At 38.4% G+C, this 22,918-nt stretch overlaps 1 long non-coding RNA gene across 1 annotated transcript in view; it reads left to right on the top strand.

Annotated features, from left to right (window-relative positions):
• The first annotated feature begins 5,366 nt into the window (after positions 1-5,366).
• Positions 5,367-22,918, top strand: part of LOC125921930 (uncharacterized) — a 43,386-nt gene continuing 25,834 nt past the window's right edge. Inside the window, exon 1 of the long non-coding RNA XR_007457535.1 lies at positions 5,367-5,811. This is a non-coding gene — a long non-coding RNA (uncharacterized LOC125921930). The remainder of the gene's footprint in view (positions 5,812-22,918) is intronic.

The following is a 22,918-nucleotide window of genomic DNA, read 5'->3' on the forward strand; positions in this document are numbered from 1 at the left end:
AGAGAGAGAGAGAGAGAGAGAGAGAGAGAGAGAGAGAGAGAGAGAGAGAATGTCTTAAGCAGGCTCCACGCTCAGTGTGTGGAGCCCGTCATAGGACTTGATCTCATGACCCTGGGATCATGACCTGAACCGAGATCAAGAGTTGGATGCTCAACTGAAGGAGCAACCCAGGCACCCCTCCCTCTATTTTCTGTTTAAGTTTTCGCATCTGTTATGCTCTCCAATATTTCTAATGGTAATTCTTTAAGCACCCTCATCTCTCCTCACCGCCCACTCCATCTTCCTCTCCTTCTTCATCAATCTTGTGATAGTTTTCTCAAAGAAATAGTAATGTATTTTAGCTTTGTTCTTTTTAGGTGTATTTGTATTTTATTTCCATTATTTCCTAATCTATTAATAAGGGGAGGGGCAGAATGGATATATCATGGTCAGCTAGCAGCATGTCACATTTCCACCTGAAAACTGCATCTATGTTCCATAGAGGGCTAAAGAAAAAAAAAAAGTAAATTTCAGAGAAGTACAACTTCAAAAGTGAAATTCTATGCATTACCCATTTCAAAATGATACATTTTGTAGTAAAGAATTTGGCCTTGCAGAAAGAGAGATCCAGCCTTATCCTTGGTTCCACGGAGGTAATCTCCAAACTCTTGGAAATACCCTCAGTGATAGGAGTACCTCTGTTATTCATGGTAGGCCTTTGGAACCACATCTGCCAGTTTATGCTAGTGAGATGACGGGTGGATCCCTCTGACCATATCTGAGACTTTATGCTAATTATGATGACTTATGGCGGACCTCAGCCCTGTGTTATCAGCCTGAGCTCTGAGAGTAAGGGCTGGAGACTTGCGTGCAGCTTTGTGGGCAATCATCCAGTCAGACCCAAGTAATGAAACTTCAGTAAAAAGTCTAGGCACAGAAGTTAAGATGAGCTTCCTGGGTTGTCAAGCCTTCACAGGTACTGTCACACATTGATGCCAGGTAGAAAATGGAAGTCTTGGGTTTGGAACCCTCCCAGAATCTGCTCTGTGTTTTGCCTTGGCTGATTTTAATGTATCATTTCCTTGTAATAAACCATAAATGTATATATAATAGTTTTCAGAGACTTCTATGAGTCCTTCTGGCAAATTACGGACATTGAGGATGGTCTTGTGAAACATCAATTTGGACTGCCAAGTCACATTGCATCAGACCAAGAAACACACTTCATAGCTTCTATGTCCAACAATGGGCAGAAAGCTTGTGTCCCCAGAGCAGTGGCTAGATATAGAATTAGAACGGGTAATAGGAATAGTTGTTGTTTAAAATGGGTAGATAAAAGCAAGAGTAGTTGGCTTCTGCACCTTCATGAGTGTGTTCTCACACTCAACATGAGGGGAGGCCAAGGAAGGATCTCTATCAGATAGATTCCCCTGCTTTTCTGAGTAATCTGAGAAGAAGGAAGTGGGGAAGTATTCTGGTATGACTGTATAATTCTTCCCATGGGGGGAGGATGCTGTTATGACTACACTGTTTCTTTTTTGCTCACATCACCTCAACTTTTTTCTTACCTAATGCAGTGGTCCTAGGACCAGGCCTGTGACTATTGGTGCCCGAAAAGCAGAGATAATCCTTAAACAAACAAAACTGTACCTATATCTTTAAACTTTTATGTCAGAATTCCTAAGGGCCTGATAGGTTGGATTATGCCTTTACCCCATCTGGCATAATTGGGGTTGGTGGGAAATGTAACACACGAGTTGCTTAGTGTCCGAGAGCCCACTAGCTATGTACTTCGTAATCCTACCCTGTATAATGGGAGTGCATTGCAGGGAATGCTTGCTGGACCAGTATTGCTACTGGCAATCTGGACCTGCTCAACAGCCAAACCTGCTGTCTCTTCCAAAGGTGAAAATGTTTGGGTAAAACTAGGCAGTTAATGAAGCTAGGGAAAATAGTAGCTGAGGCTATGGGAGGGCATAAATCGGTTTTATAAGGGGGGAAAATAAATACTACATTACTACTTTGAGGGAGGCTAAGAACAAGAGATGATATGGTGTCATTGCTCAATTACACCAGTGGGTGAAGGCCACGTCTGCTTTTGCAACCTGACAGCATTGACAGGAAACCTACAAAGCTGAGTGGCATCACTCTGGCAGCCATTTTGGTTAGACAATATGATGATGGACTGTACTGTTAATGACTGAGTGGGACTCTGGTGATGTGCCAGTATGTTTTGATTCTTATACGTTAAGAATCCTATATATAAGAATATTATACATTCTTGTATATTAAGAATATTATATCACATCTGCTGCCATAGTGTGATAGGGTATGACACTGGCCTTGTTGTTAAGGTTATAATGTTGATGTTGATGACCAATTTGGGAAAATGAATTAAAGCCTCCTCAAACCATAATACTGATGGAAAATGATTGGCTTAAGGAAGAACTGAATTTAGCCAATCATCAGATAATCTCTATGCTAAGTAACATTGCATAAGTTTACCCTAAAGTACACATAATGGTAAATCAAGGAGTAAAAATATAAATGTAATATATATAATGACTTTATAGAATGGATTAGTTTTTTCCTAAAAAAATTTTTAATGTTTATTTTTGAGAGAGAGACACAGAGTGTGAGTGCGGAAGGGGCAGAGAGAGAGAGAGAGAGAGAGAGAGAGAGAGACAGAATCCAAATCAGACTCCAGGCTCTGAGATGCCAGCACAGAGCCCGATGTGGGGTTTGAACTCATGAACTGTGAGTTCATGACCTGAACCAAAGCTGGACACTTAACTGACGAAGCCACCCAGTCACCCTTAGGATGGATTAGTTTTTTCTTTAAACCTGTCCCTTCCCCATACTGGCTCCTCCAAATGTGAGGCACATTCATATGATAGTACTGTCTCTACCATATACAAGCTATACTAAATGTATTTGCAGGTGAATATGATTGTTTTGCTTTAAGACAGACTTGGCCAAAGGCCAGAGGTAGCCTTTATAGGATATCATTTGGTTTGGCCAAAGGAAAGCTCTGGCCTTTGTCCCTAGCCACTGGGAGGGACCTTCTAAACTTTTTGGATTTCTTAGATGATAGGAGTATCTTTGTTATTATGGACCACATCTGATACTTTATGATATGGAGGTGACTCACGGTGGGCCCCTTGGGCCACATGGTATCAACCCAACTTCTGGGCAGTAGGGGACTAGGAACTGAGTGCGACTGCATGGGTAATCAATCAATCATGTCCACTTAATGAAGTCCCCATAAAGCTGTGGACACCAAAGCTTGGGTGAGCTTCCTGGTTGGCACTAGTGAGTGCATATTGTCGCATGTCAGGGCTGGAAGTGAAATGCATTCTGAAGACAACAGAAGCTTCACATTTGAAACTTTCCCAGGCTCTGTCCTATGCGTTATTGGCTGACTTTAATTTATTCTTTCCCTGTAATAAACCATAGGCACGTGTATATTAGCTCTGAGTCCTGTGAGTCTTTCTAATGAAATATCAAACCTGACAGTGATTTTGGAAATCCCCTCAAACTTGTAGTTGGTGCAGAGGTCCCAGAAACGTTTGGCAACTCAGAGGATTGTGCCCTCAAACCTCACATTTTAGCTACCTTTGGAAGTTGTAGGTATATTTAAAAGGGAGAAACTGGACCAAAGAAAATACTCTGTCTCCATATACCTCATTTAAAAATAACTGTAACTAGGGTGGGGAAGCCAAGGCACATCAAATTATTTTTAATAAATGCCACAAAACAAATAAGTCACACCAGATCCTTTACAAAGAAGAAGGTTTCTGTTATGCAGCACACTCAGGCAATGACTTCACTCCTCTATTTAAAGGAATTTACATGGTTTAAAAGACCCTCGTGGTGGAGCCCCCACTGCCTCCTCACCTGCAGAGGGTTGGTGGTACTGCCTTGCAGCCCTGAAACGAGTTCCCCCAAATGTCACGGCCTCTCAAAATACAGGGCATGGATTTTCTTCTGCCTTGAATGCTTTCCATCAAACCTGTGCCTGATTTATTAGTGTTTATCCTTCAGACCTCGGCTTAATTCTCTTTTTCCAAAGGAAGTTTTGCCTGCTTGCCACAGAGTAATTTTATACCTGTATAGGAACATGCACTTTTCCTTCATAACATTTATGACAGTTGTGATAATTTGTGTCTGTGTCTCCCTTATTAGGCTGTAAGCTCCATGATAACAGGCTTACCTGTTTTGCCCACAGTTGTGGAGTGGTGGTTATGAGCCAGGTACTGTGAGGTGCAGTTATTTTACTCAATTCATACGATTCAATGAGTCAGATGTCTTCATTGTGGCCCCCATTTATAGAAAAAGAACGTTTGACCTGAAGACCTAAGTGTCTTCATGTGTGGAGACTCTAAATGTGGGGAAACCCTGGGGCACCTGGGTGGCTCAGTTGGTTAAGCATTCAACTTCAGCTCAGGTCATGATCTAGCAGTTCATGAGTTTGAGCCCCCTGTTGGGCGCTATGCTGACATCTCAGAGCCTGGAGCCTGGAGCCTGCTTCAGATTCTGTGTCTCCCTCTTTCTCTGCCCCTCCTCCGCTAATGCTCTTTCTTTCTCTCAAAAATAAACATGAAAAAAATTAAAAAAAAAAAAAAGTGGGAAACCAGGATTGGAATCCATGAATTTTGACTCTAGGCCCTATATTTTAAAAGCACCATATTACAGTAGATGGTTAATAATACTTGCTATATAAACAACAGAAATTAATAAAATATGCCTAGAATACTCTGTTATGCTTTACAAATACTACCATTTCCAAAAATTTAGATGATAGTCTCTCATACCATAATTGTATTTAACTTTTGTAATCAAGAGTATACTCCAAAATCTTACTGAGCTATAGAAATATTAGTGGGGGAATCACTTATTCCCAGTAAAAGCATCAGGAATACTTTTAATCATAGGAAATTTATTCATAGGAAATTGGTTCAATATTCTGAGTCATAGGAAATTGCAACTTGGAAGCTGTAAAAAAAATACAGCTCTGAAGCTTTGAAAAAAAAATAGCTCAGTATCAGTAATTTTATATAGCTCAATCCAATCAAAACTTTTTGTTGTTGTCAATAGAAATCCAAATAATATTTTTTTTCTCCCTAATTCAACAACACATGAGGCTGGCCTGGCATTTCCACAACGTGAAACAAGATGACGAGGTTTATGTCATCAGGAAATTTATTGCCTGAAAATACAAAGAAAACCCGCCCAAAGAAGTTTTGCAGACCAAGTATCTGAAAGGAAAGCACTGCCCCTTGTTCCTTTGTGCTTGCTGAGACAATTGAGATATCGTTATTGGATGCAGTTGCGCGCTCCAAACCCTGGCACTTCTCTCTTCTCCAGCATCTCTGAAGAAATTTTAACAGAGCTTTAAACCTTGATCTCACTTCCTTAACCTATTTGTATTTCCCAGTGATGGAAAATAGTCAAAACAAACAACTATACAAGCACCGCCTCCAAAAACCATGATAACAAAAAACGGAAACAAACTGAAACCCTTTGACCGAAAAGGCAAAAGGCAAAGCAGAACAAAACAAAACCGAGATGCTTATCTATATGGTGCAGTCTACCTAAATTCAAAATCTGTTTCTTTTGTGGCTCATACGGATTCTTTGTTGAAGTACTTTCAGTGCAAAGCTGAACCAAACGAAAGTGGAGTAAATGCTCATGACCATTATTTCCCATGAAATTACTGCTGGCTTCAAAGCTTTTACCACCTCACCTTTCTGGAGAACTTGAGTTCTAATAGTGTCACATCGCAGGACCTCTCGTGCCGTTTCTGGAATCTGAAATTGACCTGGACATCTGGTAAGGCATTATTATGATTTTCTCTGTTTTGTGGAATGTTCTGAAGCTTTACCCTAACTATGAAGATACTTGTAGAGGGATGAAGCCCACGGATGTTTCCGGCCTTGCTTTTGAGTTCATGAAATGACCAAGATCTGGCAGCCATAGAGTTATAAGGCTTTTCTCATTTTCGTGCACTTTTGCAAATTCTTCAGTAGTTTGTTCATAGCATTCTGGGTGTAGTTCACAGCTCATACTTAGGGACCATATGACACCCTCCCTCCTTTAAAATTGCCTGCAAAGAGCATGGATTTGGGAGTGAGATAGATTAACATGACTTAATGCATAATATTATTCAAGACAGCATCATGAGGATTAGATGAAAATACTTCTACAAATTTTACTTTATTTGTTTAATTTTTAAAAATGTTTTCTATTTATTTTTGAAGAGGAGGGGTAGAGAGAGAAGGAGACACAGAATCTGAAGCAGGCTTCAGGCTCTGAGCTGTCAGCACACAGCCCAATGCAGGGCTCAAACTCACCAACTGCGAGATCGTGACCTGAGCCCAACTTGGATGCTTCATCAACTGAGCCACCCAGGTGCCCTGCTTCTGTAACTTTTAAGTGCAAGGTTTTGAGGCCTAATTAGACATTCAATACGTGTTCATTTTCTTCCTCATCTCCGTTAGGTGTCCTCTACCCTCCACGATGGGCCACTGGTGTCTCTAGTTGCCGGCCGTGTAGAGTATCATCTTTTCTTTTCTCAGTACTTACATCTGGATTCTGTGCTCTGTTCCATAGGTGTAACAAAAACTCCCTGGCCTTTCTTCAGCTTTCTGTTTCTTGGGGAAATCTTCTGGAACCTTTCAAGTTTAGCTTGGTTTCAAGTGGCACCATTCTTAACCACTGGCACAACTGTTGGCATGTAGGGTTTCTTTAAAAAACCAGCTGCCAAGACCATGATTTTCTTCTATTTTGCCAAGAAACTTCATTAGTTTTATTTAGAACTGAGCCTCCCATGAAATGTGAAAATTACCCAAGAGAATGTGGAAGTTACCCAAGAAAAGAGGCTTGTGAAACTCTATTAAATTATACTTCAGATCCTTCATGAAGCAAGGTTAATCACTGGCCCCACAGTAAACTTCATCTTAGGGTGATATTATACAAGTCTTCTGGATAGTCCTTAGAGGATATGGGTGAGAAGTGACCAGTCTGGGTCTCCCTCTGATACATACCTACATACATCCAAAAAGTCTAGCAGCAGTCAAAAAAAATTTTTTTGCCTACTCATTAAATAAACATTTATATAATACCTACTACTATTGTTCAGCTCATGACAAACACTGAAGATTCAATAATAAATATGGTTTAAATTTTTCTTTAATGTTTATTTATTTTTGAGACAGAGAGAGACAGAGAAGGGTAGGGACAGAGAGAGAGGGAGACACAGAATCTGAAGCAGGCTTCAGGCTCTGAGCTACAACTCGTGTCAGTACAGAGCCCAACACGGGGCTAGAATCCATGAACTGTGAGATCATGACCTGAGCCGAAGTCGGATGCTTAACCGACTGAGCCACCCAGGTGCCCTAAATATGGTTTAGATTAATAAATTTATTTCTTGTCTCAGACAAAAATAAACTAACAAATAACTCTCACCATATGAAGAGCAGTATTCTAATTATTGTGCATCATATCTCTGATAATATATAATACAACAAGCCTCTGAAGTGGGTGAGTACTATAATTATCTCCATTTTACGGATGAGGAAGCTGAGACAGAGAGGCTAAGCAACTGACTCTAGGTGACACAGCTAGTACGTGGAAGAGCCAGAATTTGAACCTTGGCTATCAGACAGTTTTTGTTTTTGTTTTTGTTTTTTTAAGTTTCATTTATTTAATTTGAGAGAGATAGAGAAAGCATGAACAGGGGAGGGGCAGTGAGAGGGAGAAAGAGAATTTCAAGCAGCCTCCATCTTGTCAGCACAGAGCCCGATGCGGGGCCCAAACTCAAGAACCTTGAGATCATGACCTGAGCAGAAATCGAGTTGGATGCTTACCTGACTGAGCCACCCAGGTGCCTGTTGCTATAGGACTGTTAATGTCCTGCCACATGGTCCCTTGGCTTACTTCTGAATTCATCTGTGGGAGAAGTAGTAAGTTTCCACATGCTCAGAGCTTCCCACCACAGGCCCCTGGTTTGTATACTTGTCAGCCTGAGAGCTTTCTCTGATTATTGTTTGGGGGCTTGCTCAGCGTTTGCAGGGTAAAGCTTAAAGGTGCCAGGTCTTTAATGCCTCCAGAGAAAACTCTCTGTGGGCGTTGGGTATGGTGGGTAAAATACCTTGTCCCTCATCTCTTGGAGACATGCTCCTTAAAGTTCTGAGACATGTTCCTTAAAGTTCCTCAGACGGTTTTGAATGGTATGGCGCTCCCAAGGCTCTCAGGGGTGACCTGCTCATTGGCATGTTTGATCTCTTTGATCTCTTTTTCCCCCTTTCTTTCTCCACTCCTTCATCTGTGCTTACTGGGATCACCTCTCAAAACAAGTACCTGCACCCAAACCTTCACCTCAAAATTTGCTTTTAAAGCCACCCAAACTGGGGCAGATACAACTCTCAACATAATATACTGCCTCTCTACAACCTCTGGTTCCTTAGTCTGCTTGGTCTCTGCTCAGAAAGGCCTGCCTTCACCATCTAAATTAAAATATTTATTTGTTAGGTTACAGGCTTAGCTGCCGAAACAAAGAGACCCAATACTGAGATTAAAAAAAAATGAATTGCACTTATCTCTTGCATAGCATTCCAGAAATAGACAGGGAGTCACCTCCCCTTCCAAACATCTATATTCAGGAACATAGATTCCTTCCATTTGGACGCTCTACCATTCCCTAGAGTCCCTGTTCAGGCTGGTTCACATTTCCACCAAGAAGGGGAAAGGAAAGAAAGGTATCCTTTATTGTATGTATCTTAGAATCTGTACACATTGCTTCTCTTCACATTCCATTGGTTAAGACATTGTCAGATGGCCTAGCTACGAAGGAGGCTGAGGAATATAGTTTTACTCAGGTAGCCATGTTTCCTTGTATCATTCAGGAAAATGGATATTGAGGATAATTAAGAGGTTTTTTTTTAATTTTTTTTTAACGTTTTATTTATTTTTGAGACAGAGAGAGACAGAGCATGAACGGGGGAGGGGCAGAGAGAGAGGGAGACACAGAATCGGAAGCAGGCTCCAGGCTCTGAGCCATCAGCCCAGAGCCTGACGCGGGGCTCGAACTCATGGACCGCGAGATCGTGACCTGAGCTGAAGTCCGGCGCTTAACTGACTGAGCCACCCAGGCGCCCCAGAGGATAATTAAGAGTTTTAAGCAAAAATAGCATCAACCCAAACAGCATTTATATATTCTTCCTGCTTTATTTCTTCCCATCAGTTCACATATCACTATTTGATGACTGATATATTTCTCATATGTCTCCCCCACTAATGTATAAATGCCTTGAGGGAGAGGCTTTGTGAGTTTTGCCCACCTATAAATCCAGGCTCCAGCATGGTGCCAGAAGTCTGAAATCACTAGGGCTATACTACCTCTGAGGAATCAAGGAGACAACTTGTTTCTTCAGCTTTTGGTGGCTGACCTGGCTTTCTGGGCTTGTGACCACATCACTGTAGTTTCCAACTCTGTCTTCACATGACACCCTTTCTTTATATCTGTATCTTGCCCTCTTTTGTCTGCCTCAAATATCCCTCTGCCTTTTATCTGATAAGGAAACTTATCAGTGGATTTGGGCTCACCCAGTAACTCAGGATTATCTCAAGACCTTTAATTGAATCACGGTTGAAAAGGCCCTTTTTCTGAAAAAGGTAACATTCATAGTTTCTACAGTTTTTCTGTAAATATTTCCTTTTTGAACTAGGGTAGGGGGTCTGGGCGCGTGGTACATTTTGCAGCCTACCAGTCCCTTCTCTGGCCCCAAAGGTTCATATCCATCCCACATGGGAAATACAGCCACTCCATCCCAACATCCCCCAAAGACTCCACGTATGACAGCATCAACTCAAGTTCAAAATCTCGTCTAGCTCTCATCAACCCCCTAATCCCAAATACCATCATCTAATCAGATACAAATAAGACTCTGGGGATCTACCCTAGAGCAGAATCTCTCTTCATTTCTGGACCTGTAAAACTAGAAAGTGAACTGTCTGCTTCTAAAATACAATGATGAAACAAGCATAGGGGAAAACAAACAAGCACAGATTCTGTAGACCAATAATGCATCTCTGTGTCAGATTAAATCTTGAGGCCACCTTGTTGTAGACCTTTGCTGGGGGAGGATGGCAGAGTTCCTCCAGGGAGAAATGTATATACATTTGGTGGTGGTAGGGTGGAGATCTTGAGACATTTAGTTAGGGAAAGAAGATGAAAGAGATGGAGTTATTGAAAAAAGTCCTGTAATTTTTCTATAAATTTCAATAGATAGCTGTATAGAAAAAAGTATTATTGTTTATTATTTTAGCCCATCCTGATAATTTTAATCTTTTTATCTATGCCTATCTATATTTATCTACCCTTCTGTCGATTGAAATTTATAGAAAAATTGAAAGTATGGTGCAAAGAACAATTTCATTTTTCCTGAAGCATTTGAGAGTAGGTGCCCAAATACGTGCCTCCATCACCCCTAATATTTTAGCATTTCCTACAAACCAGAATATTCTTCAATGTAACTTCAATACAAACAGAACCAAGAGATAGATTTTGACACATTACTACATCTAATCAGATTCCATTCAAATATTGTCAGTGGTTCCCACAAGGTCCTTACCTCACACTCAAACTTCCCAATTGTCCCAGTGATGCCTTAGTAGCAAACATGCTTTCATCTGTTCACATTTAGTTGCCATGCTTCTTCACATTCCTGGAACAGTTTGTTGGTCTTTCTTTACCTTTCATGGCACTTTTGTGGATGACGGGCTATTATGTTATAGACTAGATATAGAAAGATATGTTTATATTTTCTAGAATTTTATGTGAATAGAATTATACATTATGTATTCTTTTATTTTTTGCCTGTCTTCTTTCACTCACCATGATGATTTTGAGATTTAACTGCCTCTGTAATTCATTATTTTGGGCGGGGGGTACTAAATGCCTATAGTTGAAGGCATGATACCAATGAAAAAACTTAAGTAGATATTTTGGTATTTCTTTTTTTTTTTTTTATTGTTGAGCTGTACTCTATTATATGGTTATACCACAATTTGTTTATCTACTCACCTTCTAGGGAATATTTGGGTTGTTTCCAGTTTTAGGCTATTACAAATAAGCTGCTGTGAAAATTTGTGTACACATCTTTGTATGAACATATGCTTTCATTTTTCTTGGGTAAATACCTAGGAGTGAAATGGCTTGGCCCTATTGACTTTTAAAAATGTGCTACCCATTTCCAAAAAACTATACCATTTTGCATTCCCACCAGAAGTGTGTAAGAGTTATGATTGCTTCACCACCTCACTGATACTTGAGTATGACCAGTATTTAAAGTTTTAGACATTGTAGTGAGTGTGCAGTATTATCTTTTTGTGGTTTTGATTTGCATCTCCTTAATGACTAATCATGTTGAGTATCTTTGCATGTACTCATTTGCCATCCATATATCTTCACTGGTGAAGCATCTGTTCACATTTTTTTTTTCCATTTGGGATGTTTTATTCTTATTAAGTTGTAAGAATGCTGTATATATTCTAGACTCAAGTTCTCTCCATAGTTTTGAAGGAAATTGCTTCTAAAGTCCAAATTTTTCAAAAACTTTAAATGATTACTACTCTGCTTTGCTTTGTATTTAATAAAACCTTCACTAAACTGAAGTTCACTCAGAGTTTACTCTATGTTTTCTTCTAGGAATTTGGTAGGTTTTGCTCCTACACATAAGTGTATGGTCCATTATGATTGTTAAAAATATGATGTGAAGATTTAAAGTAAGAGTTGAGTTTATATATATATATATATATATATATATATATATATATATATATATATATAGCAAAACTGTTTTAGCATCTTGACTGAAGAGGTTATACTTTCCACACTGAATTTTCTTGCATCATTGGTGAAAAACAATCAACCATGTATGTTTGCATCCATTTCTGGGCTCTTTATCTGTTCCATTGACTTCTACATCCATTTTTATGCCAAAAGCATAATTTTTCCTCAGTTGGGTAATAAATATCCTTCAACGTTACTACTTTGTTCTTTTGACATGTTTCCATCATTTGTTTTTTGAGCAACTCTTTAGTTTCTGGCACAAAAGGATATTCTGTGTTCATCTTGTATTGCCTTAAGACCTAAAATTGGCCTTTCCTCCAACAAGCCCTATTTCCTATCTGTGGCGAATGGTATTTAGAAGCCAAGATCTGAGTGGGAGTCATGGACATTCATGACTATTAAGAGTATCACTAGTCCCATACCACTTAGTGGACAAGCTAGAGTATATATATGCATGCATTTGAACACACATATGCACACATAATATACACGTATACACATGATACATATATTTACATCCATATTTCTCCATTTTTATCTACCTATTGAAGACCACTATTTCACACTGATGCCACCAATTCCAAAACAAGGTTAATTCTAATGTTTTTTCTTTCTATATTTGAACTGACTTCTGTTGCAATGCGGAAGCAGGATCCTCTTATCTTAAATATATTACTTATTTGATCAACCTCCCTTTATGCCATCACCATTGCCACCTTCCTTCTGCATAAATACCCTTCTTACCTTGTTAGGCCACTTGTGCCAGACTCTTCCCTATGTGAAATCCTGTTTTACATCCTGGGTTGTGATACTTTATGCTTGCCTGTTGTTGGGGAAGAATGCCCTCCTTACCGTGCTTGGACTCAGAACACTACTTTTCAGGGGACTCCCTTTCTTTCCTATCCCTGAAACCTGTGCAAATATTTACCTTCATCACCTACATTGAGTGGCTTTAAGATTGAACTGTTTTGGAAAGAAAAGGAAGAGAAGAAGAAGATGAGAAAGAAGAAAAATAAAAGAATGACTAGTGGGATTGGATAAAAAGTAATTACATTTTGTCTTTAAGTGAGTGATAATGCAGGGCGCCTGGGTGGCTCAGTTGGTTAAGCATCCAACTTCAGCTCAGTTCATGATCTCTTGGTTTGTGAGTTCAAGCCCCGCGTTGGGCTCTGTGCTGACAGCTCAGAGCCTGGAGCCTGCTTTGGGTTCTGTGTCTGCCCCTCTCCTGCTCATGCTCTGTCTCTCTCTGTCTCTCAAAAATAAATACATGTAAAAAAGAAATTAAGTGAGTGATAATGCAACTCTACTGTTGATTTTATAGGAAAGACACAAATCACGTGTAAATAACACATTGATAAATGGTACTTTTACTTACATTGTATCTTTAAATTTAATTGACCTTTATGGAAGTCAAAGCTGCTACAGCTGCCGTTTCACATATCCTCTCCCCTCTCCTGCTGGGGAAAAGACAAGGTGCATTCTTTAGTGTGATTCTACTTTTGAAACTCCAACTCAAGAGTAATGGTTGAGGAAATTTAGGAGTGATATCTGACATTCAATTTTAAGTGACTGTGTTTTTTTTTTTTTCTTGAATCTTTGACAAAATTCCACCTTTTGAGATGATCTGATCAATAAATGAGATGACCTGCTTCAAAGCTTGGTCAGGGGACATAGAGAAGATGAATAGTTAGAGAGGACAGGCTACTGGGAGGGGAGGAATTACTGAACTAGCAACAGCAACTTGTATACAGATGAATCCGTATACACAGTCAGTAGAAGAAAATACCTGAGGTCAGAAATGAGCTATGGAGGTTAATGTTAACACAAAGCGCTGTGAAATTAAATTTCATTAGTTACCGTGGCATATATGTAATTATTGAATTCCATGCAATTCAGTCAGTGATTCACATTTAATATTTCATTTCATATGATAAAAAGCCAATGAAGTAGTGAACTATATCCACTCTAGAGGGGAAAAAGCTTAGAGGTTTAAACAAAACAAAACAAAACAAAACAAAAAAGAAAACACTTACTTAAGATCACCAAATTGGTAGTTAAGAGAGATAGGGTTGAAACTTTATATCAGGAACTCTTTTTTTTTATGTTTATTTATTTTGAGAGAGAGAGCGTGAGTGGAAGAAGGGCAGAGAGAGATGAGGACGGAGGATCCCAAGCCAGCTCTGTGATGACAGCAGCTAGTCCGATGTGGGGCTCAAACTCATGAACCATGAGATCATGACCTGAGCTGAGTCGGATGCTCAACCAACCGACTGAGCCACCCAGGCGCCCCTAGATCAGTAACCATTAACAAATATGGCTACAGTCATTTTAATCTATATCATCTTTGCAGTCAGTTTTTTCAGTAGCAAGAAAAGGCCTTCAAGGCCTTAAATTGATGTTAGATAAACATTCATACCTACAACAAGGATTACTCACAGATGACATTCTGTCTGCTGCATTTGGTGCAGTATATAGAAAGCTGCAATGGTTCAGGAGGGCTTTCTGAAGGAGGTATCCTAAGAGAAAACTCAGAGATGAGTATTTACATTAATCAGATGAAGGATAGAGAAAGGGTGGAAAAAGAAACACTTGTACTGATATAGAAACAAAAGAGGACATTCTGGAAACTGGCAAGGTCACTAATCATTGTTTTATAGAGAACAACAAGTATGATCAAAGGTGAAGGCAGAAAGGTAGTTAGTGGATAGATTCTAAGTGCCAGCAGACACCAAGCTAATTATCTTTTCAGTTATGCGTTCTTATTGAACTCTTTTCAGCTGGGAAGTAAAGAAATCAGATTAGTTTTCTAAAGATCGATCTCAGTGGTGTGGAGAATGGATCCCAGTGCATTGGTGAGAAAGTAAGCATGAGATAGAATAATCAGATAAGTGATATTGAACAGATCCATTTGAGAAATAATAAAGGACTCGAGCAAAGGAGTAGCAGTGAGCAGAATATGTAGGTTATGGAATCCAGAAATATTTAGGCACTAGCATTTATAGGATTTGTCCAGTGTCAGGTGTCTATGCGTCGTGCCATTCAGATAGAGCCTTCCAGTACTCAGGTAGATGTATGGGTCTCAGCTTAGGACATGTATCTGACCTGGGAAACTAGATGTGGGAATGGTAAGTGGACAAGAGTGTCGCTGAAACCATGGGGCCAGACGCTATCACTTAGAGCAAAATGTACAATGGAGAAAATAGAAAGCCAAGGACAGAACCCTGGCAAGACAAAGGCACAGATACAAGAGGAGAAGGCCACAAAGGAGATGGAAAACTTGAAGCCAGAAGGATAGGAGGGCAGCCAGGAGATAGAATCATCGAAGAAAAAAAGAGGAAACTATTACATTTAAAGTCTTAAATAATTAGGGGCACCCGGGTGGCTCAGTCGGTTGGGAGTCCGACTTCGGCTCAGGTCATGATCTCACGGTGCGTGGGTTTGAGTCCTGCATCAGGCTCTGTGCTGACAGCTCGGAGCCTGGAGCCTGCTTTGAATTCTGTGTCTCCCTCTCTCTCTGCCCTTCCCTACTCACACTCTGTCTCTCTGTGTCTCTCAAAAATAAATAAACATTGAAAAAATTTTTTAAAAAGTCTTAAATAATTAAATATAAGGAGGCATGTTATCAAACTGCACAAAATGGCATGTGTTGCAGACATTTAGTGATAGGCCAAGCATCATAAGAAGCAGTATTACTCATAGAAGCTTGCAAGGCATTATTTTTATGTACATAGATGTATGTAATATAGAGCTAATTTATGCTTCAGATGTGATATAGGCTGAAAATCTCTAATGTATTTAGATGGAACTTAGGTAAATTTCTGGATTTATGAATTCATCTATTCATTTATCTATTTGACCAATATTGATTGTGCACAGAGCACTGAGCTGTAATATTTGATAATCTCTTTCCTATGAAACCCTGAAAGAAATTCTGGTGGCATTTATTTCTTCTCCTAGAGTAGAGGTATCTCTTTGTCCCAGAGTAGATTGTGTTTTTTTTTCTCTTTATTCAAAATTATTTTGAGAGTGGAGGGAGGGTCAGAGAGAGAGGGAGAGAGCATCGCAAGCAGGCTTTGTGCTGTCAGCGCTAAGCGCAACATGGGACTCCATCTCACAAACTGTGAGACCATGACCTGAGCCAAAATCAAGAGTTGGATGCCTAACTGACTGAGCCACCCAGGTGCCCCAGATTGTGATTTCTTAAGAACAGGTGCTATGACTCAACCGTCTGGAAAATGGAAATTAGAATGAAGTCTTGCACATAATAGAAGTACAGATAATATTTAGTGACGGGATGAAGCATGAGAGTGGGAATAGAGGATTTTGTGACTGATTATATCCATCAAGAAAATGTTCCTTGGCACTGCTGTCAGAGAGCATTTCTCACTAAATGGTCTGACTCAGAACAACTTTCCATACGCTGCTTTGGAGAGATGGTGTAAAGTAATGGATAAGGACTATGCTCCTGGGCAATATGGTAAATATGTATTACAACTTTGGTAAATGTGTATTACAACAAATATGTATTACATCCTTTCTTGTGTAATGAGATTGTGTTTGCTATTTATTTAAGATTGGTTCTTAACACTTGTATGACTACCGAGCTATTTTTAATTTCTCTCTAAAATTTCTTACAATTCTTGTTTCATTTTCCATATGTTTTCCCCATGGCCCTGTGAAGGTTGGGGGGCATTGGGTCCATTCGGTCATTCTGGCTATCACTATGTCAACATAAATGTCGGTGTATGTCTCAAAGATGATGTGGTCTGTTCAGAATATGCTTTCGACCTTTATCCGATCCAACCAACAAAAATTTGTTGCCATTACTTTCTACCTAACTAATCCATTACACCAGTTTTGGCTACTTAAGTTATTCCTGGTTATATTCTAAAAACAGTATCTCATCTTGCCTTCCCACTCTTTAAGAATGTTAATATACTTTAAGCTATACTCTTTAGACTAAATTAGTCTGTGTTAAGATTTTATTTTTGATTTCCTTTGAATTACTATCCTTGACCTTTTAATTACTGTAATTACTCTTCTGAAGTTACAATAAATAATCTATATTATTTCAATATTTGGATATCAAGATCTGAATACCTAATTTCATGTAGTTTTCCAAGTGGCATAAGAAAATGCATTACTATTTGCAAAAGTCATAGAGATTTTAAAGCAAATTTTCTAAGTAGACTCTCTTAATATGTTAGTTGATAGAAAAGTATTTTTCTTTTTGAAGAAATTCTCTGTCATTTGTGAAGTCCTCTGTATTATATAGACTGTGGGTGAGACTTCTATTATATTAGGTTCCTTTTAGTTCCAAAAGGCCAGGCACACTTCTTTTGAATTTTACAAGAAATAACTAAGAAGAAGACATTTTTCTCCCTTTCATTTGCATTCACCCAACATCACAGATACGTATAACTGTAGCCACATATCATGTAATACATATAAGGCACCTTGCTGGGTATTGTGGGTGAAACTGGGGTGAATTGTTCACAGTTCCTGCCTTGCAGCCATGCACTTTAGTGTGGGAGACAGATCCTTTAAGAAGTATCTCTAATTCATAAAAGAAAAAGAAGCTGTTATAATGGAGATGCAATATATAATAGAGATATGCAAGAGTCCTAGACAGAGAGTTTTCAATATTGCCTGACTTCATGGTAGAGATGAGATCTGAGTTGGCCCAAATGAATGAAAAAGGAAGGACCTTCTAGGTAGTGATAAAGGCTTGAGCAAAGATATGGAGACAGAAAAGTAAACGTTGTTTAGAGAAACAATGATTAATCTCTTGTGTTTGGAACATGTGTTTAACATGTGTCTCAAGAATAGTTCAAGATGAGATGAATAAATTTGTGGAAAATTCAAATGCCTGGCTGTCAAGTTTTGACCCTGTTAGAAAGGGACACTCAGAACAATATTAAGGAAAGATGTAGTATTTCCTTTCTCTTTTCTCCACAGTATTTATAAATGAAACGATGGTAATATATTTTGATACATCTATTCATATGATGTTTCTTTTTAATATATTATCCTTTATATTGCTTTACTCTGCCTTGAGGAAGATTAGCATTACTACATCAGAGAATAAAACAAGAAAAGAGTGAGAGAACATCAGTACTAAGTTTTGCATTGCAAATTGTATTTTTTATTCTTAGCAAGACAACAGCCTTAAAATTTTAGTATTGCTGCAATATAAAGGGAATTTCCAAATCTCTATAGCTTCCACAGAGGGATCTGGAGCCAGAGGTCTGACTAGATCTTTTTCTCCTTCCCTGGTGTGTGGAATGGATTCTGTTTTGAGGCTAAGCCCTTCAGAAGAAGCAAGATGTGATGCAGAAAAGAAGGGGAGGTAGGGAGCCCAAGCTATAAGCTCTGTCAGACTGTGGAGAGAGGTGACAAAACCTATTGAGAGGATAAAAGAACATCTATGGCTAAGAGATATTTTCCTGAAAACATTGTGCTTTTGAACATCCTTCTTTGTAACCTCTGCCAACCTTAGAAAGTTCATTTATTTGTCTCCAAAAAGCATGAGGGAAGAGAGGGCATCTAGAAGCCTTAACTGAGAAAGACAGAATCAACCAGAAGAGATAGTTTAATAGGGAAGAAATGAGATATTATAGTTCAGGAATTGAAAAAAGTGTTTTGTTTTCTCATTTACCAAAGAGATGAAGATCTCAAAGGAAAATCAGATCAGTCATAGAAAACAAAATTACATTTGCTTTAAATATCTGAATGTTGTTATTGTTTTCCTATTTAACAAAGTGCTTCATCCATTTATGAATCATTATTTGTTTCTCTTAATTAAACCACGACAATTGTATAATAAAGGACTAAAACATTTCACACTGGTTTGCCAAGCCTTATAGCAACTTGGTTCTCTCACTTTCTGGCTGTATCACTGGTCAGAACAAGCAGTTCATGACCTAAGATGAAAGGTGTGTGGAGAGTCTTAGGTCCCCCAGGAGGAAGGTAGCAGAGAAGCTGATAGACAAGGAGGAGAATAGAGGAGGCTGAAAGTATCATGTCTGGAAAACAGGAGACTTATGATCCCATGACTCTGTAGTCCAGATTATCTGGACCTAGTGATCACCCTTCTAAGGCAGGTATTATTACTTTGGTGCACATAAGACCATATTAAATTTATTAACACTTTCTGGGATTAATTTTTTACTTAGTTGACTTTACAAAACAAATTTATATGCACTTTTCCTCCCCCCCCCCCATTGCCATTGATCCTTTGGTCCCTAAACTAACTGCTATATTATCTGGTAAGGTGTTAGATTTGGTAATATTATCTGATATTAACAGAAGTACCGTATTGTTTCAAGTTACTGCAGAAGACGAAGAAATGTGGATTTGGCATTTTGTGGTAATATTGTCTTGTTAAACAGAACATGCATGTAATAAAATAAAAAAATTATATCTAGTTATAGAAAGCCTATGAATGGAAGAAGAAGGGAAGCAGAAGCGGTGGCATATGGTACCAAATGGAACTTGTGGGGATGGTGGAAATATTCTGTATCTTTCCCGTAATGGTGCACCCATTTGTCGAAACTCATTGAATTGTACACTTAAAGTGTATATATTTTATTATATGTAAGTTATACTTCAATAAAGTTAATTTTTTAAAAATAAAATAATATAGTAAGCACAATAATTTTGCCAAGCAGTGCTTACCTAGGTTTGAATTCTTGCTGGGCCCCTCACAAACTGATTGACCACTCACAGGGGTAAATGATGACCCCTCTGAACCTGTTTCTTTATCAGGTAAGAATAGCAGAAATATCTATTCCCTAGGATCCATATTAAGAAAATGTGGTAATATATGTAAAGCACGTAGAAAAAAAAAGCACATAGGAAGAGGTTCAGGAATGCGTATCTTTACCTATACTTGTATAACCTAGTGAGAGCTAATAAAAACATTTTCATTAATAGACCTGAATAATGCAATCTCAATTATAAGAGACAGCTCTTTGCTAAAACACCTAAAATAAAAAAGAAATATGTGTGCTATTATTCTAGTTTTTTTCTAATATAAAAGTATTCTTTCCCTATATTTCATTATTTCAGGATAAAATATATTCAGTTCTCCTGACAAAAACTGAGGGAAAAAAGGTTTTTAATATGCTTTTAGTAAGAAAGATAACTACAGTGTGCTCATAATGGTCATATAGCTTTCTTTTCATTGCTGGGGCTCTAAATTACACTACACCAATAATGTTATGCCAATAACAAAAACTATGAAGTTTGTTAGCTAATGTTTTTAAGAACCACTTCCTTTAAAAGTAAAAGATCTCAGTCTCTTGGCTCCGTAACCATTTTTGGAATGTTCTGGCTGAATTCTTTTAAATCAGCTTAATTTATGGCCCAAACTATCATGGTTACTTCAGTATGAAGTTAATTCATTTAAACACAGACTAGCTTCTGATTCTCTCTGAGATTTACATTGTAGCCAAAGATGGTATAAAATAGATTCACTCCCTCAGAATAAAATGATAAGAATTATTGCTCTTGGCCTCTCTATGACTGCTTCAGTCAACAAACGTGTTGGCCTTGTAAAATAATGACTAAAATGCTCACCATCTGAAAGCTAGGAAAGGAATGACTGTACCATAAAATATTTAAATGAAATTTGCCCAGAGACTGAGGAAAACCAGAGAAAAAGAAACTCCCTTATTTCTTATTTGTTTGTTTGCAATTTACATCTCACTTCTGCTTCCTTATGAAAAGAATTGGAAGACAAGACGTGTAGTCTTGCACACTATAGTCACTTTAAAAGGTTTGGAAAGAAAAAAAGAAATGGAATTGGGGGGTATTCAATTACTCTAATATATGCTAAATGTCTTTAATTCGCTGTTACTGAACAATGGAAAGGAGCTCATCTTTGTTGCACTGTAGTGAAATGTGAACTATAATTGGGAACCCATTTAATTACCGTTTGTACTCCAGCATACTGTTTTGTACTATAGCCCATGAACTTAGTGAAGTTTACGATATAGTAGGTAAGAGTGCATGTTCTAGGGTCAGGCAAATCCGAGGTTGAACACCGGTTCTCCCATCCAGTGGACAAGTAGTATGGCCTCAATTCCTGCCTCTCCAACCTGATGATAATCATAACCATCTCATGAGTTTTTGAGAGGATTAAAGTCAAGAGTACGTGGCAAAGACCCGTTTCTACACCTGGCATACTATAGGTTTGACCAATCATCCCTGGCACCTTACATACAAAGAGCTTCTGTGTCATGGGTAGTCATTACTATTGTAAATACTACCGAGAGCAAAATTTAAAATCTTTTCCTTTTGTTTCTTCTATGCAAGATGGATGGAGAAAACCTGAACATCATCTTTTTACACATTGCACCTTATTTCTGTTTTAACCAGCTCCACAGTCTTTTCTTGACCTTCTATACTTGAGTATATATGTCTTCGCTACTTGAATATATACTAGAACATATATATAAAACAGTTCTTTTTCTAAATGTTCCTTTTCTGAAGATGTGGCTATATTTTTCCAGGCTTCCCTGATAAATGTCTGCATTCTCTTTGGTAATGGATTACCCCAGGAACTTCTTGTCTCCCTGTTTTGCTGTGTTTTACCATCACCAGCTGTCAACTGGACAACTCCATATGTAGAATAACTGCATGTGAATACTGCATATTGAACACTAAATTCATTGTGTCTTTCCTCATCAGCCCTCCTTCCCTTGCATTCTTCCTTCCGTATTCCTACTCCTAGTGGATGGCTTGACCAGATGCTTGGTTTTCTAATTATACATCTTGGAGGCTTTCTTGATGTCCCATTTTTCTATCTTGCCATATCTCACTGATCCAGTTCAATTCTCTATCCAGCTCAACACCCAATTTTTCTCTGATACTACCCTTTACACATTTTCCATCATATGACAAGATGATTCTTTCCTCCACATTTGTATTCATGTTGTTTTCTCCATCCAAATGTTCTCTGAACAAGCTACAGTTTCAAAGCCCAGTGACAATTTCAACCTTTCCATGAGGTCTTATTTCTTTGGCAAGCCATTTGGACTTTGTGCCATCAGCTCTCTTACTTTCTGATATAATAGCATCACGTATATGCTTTGTCTTCTTTGAGGAGATCAATGGAAGGCAGGTAGGCTCTGTGTCAGATACCCCAGATTTCTTTGCCTTAACATATCAGTTTCCTTTTCTATAAAATGGAGTTAATGTAATACTAAGAAATCATTGATATAATTACATAAAATGATGTAACTAACAATTCTTTTACTGAAAATTGGCACCTACATAATAGTTACTTTCATTATGATTTTCAATTTCTATTTGCTATGGCCTAAACCAAAAGGAGTTACCTACATTGTTTGTTTAAAAATTGCTTGTTTATTGACTTTTTGGATCTGATATTTAAAAAGACATTTATTGCTTCATCTAATGAAGAATATTTAATGTTTCTGATGAAGGATACATCAAGTCATTTATAGGTTTATGATTTTTTGTAATAAACTTAGAAGTAACTTAGAAAATGACAACCTTGAATAAATGCCTGTGTTTACATGAAAATGAAATTAAGAGTAAAACCAAGCAAGAAGAGACTAAACCAGAACTTGGCATATAGTCCAGCCATATTGGCCAACTTCTATAATCTCTCGGGTTTCTTTGCCTCTGACTTTCCCTGCTTTGATCCCTGCAATGCCCAACCTGGAGATAAATCTTCTAAAAATACCATTCTCATCATGTTGCTTTCTTGCTTAGAAATCTTTAGCATCTCTCCATGACTTAATGAATCAAGACCCTAATTCTTTGTCAGAAATTCATGGTTCTACATAATCTGGGCCCAATTTATGTACCCAACTTCATCATCTATTATTCTAGCAGATGTGATCCATAAAATCTTTCTATCTTACATATTCAATAGTTTATGACCTAGGATCTGACACTTAACAATGCCTCTAGGGCCATCTAAATAATGTCTTCTTTGGGGTGGTTAGGTGGCTCAGTGGGTTAAGTGTCCAACTCTTGATTTCAGCTCAGCTCATGATCTCGTGGTTCATGAGACTGATCCCCACGTCAAGCTCTGCAGTGGCAGCATAGAGC

Source organism: Panthera uncia, chromosome C2 (assembly GCF_023721935.1).
Source record: "Panthera uncia isolate 11264 chromosome C2, Puncia_PCG_1.0, whole genome shotgun sequence".
NCBI lineage: Eukaryota > Metazoa > Chordata > Mammalia > Carnivora > Felidae > Panthera > Panthera uncia.